Consider the following 4,266-nt stretch of genomic DNA (forward strand, 5'->3'; position numbering starts at 1 on the left):
GAGAGAGAGAGAGAGAGAGAGAGAGAGAGAGAGAGAGAGAGAGAGAATGATGATGGAGTAACAAGTCTTTGTTTTAGGTGTTACTGGTGTTGGCTGGGAAATGTAGCTCTGAGTAGACCACATGCTTAGCATGCACCAAGGCCTTTGATTCAGTCCCCAATACAAACAAAGAAATAACTTTGCTCTTTAATAGCTGAGTCTGGCAACTGTGCCCATTTCATTGATCATAGATAAAACAATTGCAAAACATTCATTAGCAGGCAGTTGGGGCTGCATAGCAACTCCCTCTCTCAGTAACAAAAGCAAATGAACAGAGAACAAAATAAAACATGCACTGAATCAAAGACTTGCAAACATAAAGGCTCAGAGAGTAAATACTTCTGGCTCTGTAGGTATACATTCTCTGTCCCACTCATGCAGAACAAATTGTACAAAAAAACATAACTGTACAAAAATAAATGAACATGACTGTGTCCCAATAAAACTTTATTTACAAAAACAGGCACTGAACTTCAGTCTGCCAACTCCACCTCCAACTAGTGTCTTTTTCATATTGGGGTGTGCCAACTCCTGCCTAGCCTCAGATGTATCGTGGGAGTGGGGAATGTAAAACACAGAAAAAGATTAATCATTGAGCATAATGACTACCAGTAATTCTATCAGCATGTATATACATGTATGCGATGATCAGCAATTCTATCAGCATGTATATGCATGTATGTGACCAAAAATGGGCCTGCACCCACAGAAGGAGTGCCTCTCAAGTAGAGACAGGTTTAGGGTGAGTTTTATAAGGTCTTGATTAGACCTGCCTGAAGAAAAGCAGATTCTGTGTCTGGGATTGCTGTGGGTCAGCATGGACTGTGTAAAGAGAGAAAGGCATTCCTCAAACCACAACAGGAATCCCAGAAGTCAAGGAAAGCAGAGCTCCCCTGCAGGAGACCTTCCGGTGAAGCAATGCTGTGGGCATTCATCTCCATGTGGTGCAGAGCATGAAGAAGCACGTGGTAACTATCTGTGAGGGGAGGGGACAGGGGGAGGACATGCATGCGGGCACTCACCAGCAAAGCATGTGGATAGCAACTGTGAAATCCAAATGGTTGCTTGAAATCAATAAATACAATAGTGATGGACATATTAGCCATGTTAACCATCAGTTTTCTCATTGAGCAACTACAGAATGTTAGTCTCTGCTCATTGAGGGCAGTGACATAGTTTAAAAATCACACCTCAGATTCTACCCTGAAGAGCACATATAAAAAGACTGCTCAAAGATGTCCCTCAACAGAGGAATGGATACAGAAAATGTGGTACATTTACACAATGGAGTACTACTCAGCTATTAAAAACAATGGATTTATGAAATTGTTGGACAAATGGATGTATCTGGAGGATATCATCCTTAGTGAGGTAACCCAATCACAAAAGAAGTCATTAGATATGCACTCACTGATAAGTGGATATTAGCCCAGAAACATAGAACACCCAAGATACAATTTGCAAAACATAAGAAAATCACGAAGAGGGAAGACCAATGGGAGGATACTTCATTCCTCCTTAGAATAGCGGACAAAATACCCATGAAAGAAGTTACAGAGACAAAGTTTGGAGCTAAGACGAAAGGATGGACTATCCAGAGAAGACACGACCCGGGGATCCATCCCATAATCAGCCACCAAACCCAGACACTATTGCATATGCCAGAAAGATTTTGCTGAAGGGACCCTGTTATAGCTGTCTCATATGAGGCTATGCCAGTGCCTGGCAAATACAGAAGTGGATGCTCACAGTCATCTATAAGATGGAACACAGGACCCCCAATGGAGAAGCTAGAGAAAGCACTCAAGGAGCTGAAGGGGTCTGCAACCCTATATGTAGAACAACAATATGAACTAACCAGTAACCCCAGAGCTCATATCTCTAACTGCATATGTAGCAGAAGATGGCTTAGTCGGCCATCACTGGGAAGAGAGTCCCCTTGGTATTACAAACTTTATATGCCCCAGTACAGGGGAATGCCAGGGCCAAGAAGCAGGAGTGGGTTGGTAGGGGAGCAGGGCAGAGGGAGGGTATAGGGAACTTTCAGGATAGCATTTGAAATGTATATAAAGAAAATATCTAATAAAAAATTAATTAATTAATTTAGAAAATAAAAGACTGGTCAATTCAAATCATGGTGGTGGGAGTAGAGAGGTAGCTCAGTGCTTAAGAGCAGGCTGCTCTTCCAGCGGACCTGGGTTTGATTGCCAGCACTCACTCCAAATCCAGGACATCTGATGGCTTCTAGGGGTGCTGTACCCGCATGGTACACAGTTGTGATTGCTGACAAAGCATTCATACATATAAAATAAAACACACGGTAGTGCATGGGAGGCAGAGGTAGATGAGTCTTTGAATTATAGGCAGGTCAGGTTGATGTAGTGAGTCCCAAACCAGTTAGGACTACATAGTGAGATCCTGCCTCAATAAATAAATGAATAAATAAACATAAATCAACAGGAGCTGAAGAGATAGCTCAGAGGTCAAGATCCCTGCTCTTCTGGCCTCTGAGAACACTAGACATGCAAAGGTTTTACAGACATACATGCAGGAAAAACACCCATACACATAAAATAATGATAAAATAATTTAAAGATATAAAATAAAACCTTTAGCCAGGAATGATGGCCACCACTATAATCCTAGCACTTGGGAGTCAGGAACAGGCAGATCTCTATAAGCTCAAAGCCAGCCTAGTCTACACAGTGAGTTCCAGTCCAGAGAAGGCTACAGAGTAGACTCTCAAAAAATAAAATAGTAAATAAACACTATACCCAAACGTGAGCTTGCCATAGCACTGAAAAAGCCAGTGATGCGGGTGGGCTTGATCTAAGATACAGACAGAGACTCACATAAGCAGAGGAGCACGCCTGCCAGGCTCAGGAGTTCCATGTGTATTTATGCTCTTTACTAAATAAGTCATCACCAAAGTGTTTCAAACAAGAGAGCAACACTTGTCGTGTGTAGTGGCGCATGCCTGTAATCCCAGCACTTAAGGCTGAGGTAAGCGGATCACAAGAATCACGCATTATAGGCGATTGTGTGTGACATTAAAAAGAAAGTGATGTGATCAGATTTGCATTTTGAACCTCTGACTCTGGGTGGAGTAGAGAAGGGATTAGAGGGAACTCGGTTTTAAAAAACGGGTACAGGAGGCTTCAACAATAAAGCTAAAACGGAGCTTTGTCTTGGTTAGTAGAGGTGAAGGAGGGAGGAGCCACCTGGATAGACCTGAGAGAACTCAGAAGTGAATTGTACAGATCCACGGTGGACATGAAAGACTGGAAAAAAGAAAGGTCAAGAGCTGGCCTTGGTGGTGCAGGTGTGTGATCCCTGCCTGTGACAGGAGATGATGTGGAGGGCAGCAAGCCAGGAAGCGAGGCAAGAGGTGGGGGCTCGGGCTTCTGACTGGTGTGAAAAGGTAGTTGGTAGGTCATTTGCTGAGGTGCGGAACGAGATGTTTAACAGGTCATCGGAGAGTTGAAGGAAGATGAGAAATAAGCAGAAGGTGGGGAATTTTGATGGAAGTCATTTCTTCACTATGACCAGGCAGAAGTGGTGGTGGAGAGAGCTGAGATGGGAGTGAGAGCTGAGGCAGGGGGTGTAGGGAGACAGGTCGTTCAAGAAGATTGCTGGAGAAGATGGCCTAGTTGGCCATCATTGGGAAGAAAGGTCCCTTGGTCTTGCAAACTTTATATGCCCCAGTACAGGGGAACGCCAGGGCCAAGAAGTGGGAGTGGGTGGATATGGGGGCAGGGCGGGGGGAGGGTATAGGGAACTTTTGGGATAGCATTTGAAATGTAAATAAAGAAAATATCTAATAAAAAAAATAAGAGAAAAAATTGCTGGGCCGAGAGATTGCTCTGTGGGTGAGAGCACTTGTTCTTCCAGAGGTCCTGAGTTCAATTCCCAGCAGCCACACTGTGAACCTTAACCTTCTATACTTAGATCTGAAGCCTGCTTCTGTCATGCAGATGGACAAGAAGACAGAATACTCATATACATAAATAATCTTTTTTAAAAAATGAGGACTGGCCAGGTGTGGTGGCGCACACCTTTAATCCCAGCACTCGGGAGGCAGAGGCAGGCGGATTTCTGAGTTCGAGGCCAGCCTGCTCTACAAAGTGAGTTCCAGGACAGCCAGGGCTACATAGAGAAACCCTGTCTTGAAAAAAAATGAGGACTGATGAAAAGAAAGAAGGGAGGGAGGGAGAGAGGGACAGAGAG

Source organism: Mus caroli, chromosome 6 (genome assembly GCF_900094665.2).
Source record: "Mus caroli chromosome 6, CAROLI_EIJ_v1.1, whole genome shotgun sequence".
Taxonomy (NCBI): Eukaryota; Metazoa; Chordata; class Mammalia; order Rodentia; family Muridae; genus Mus; species Mus caroli.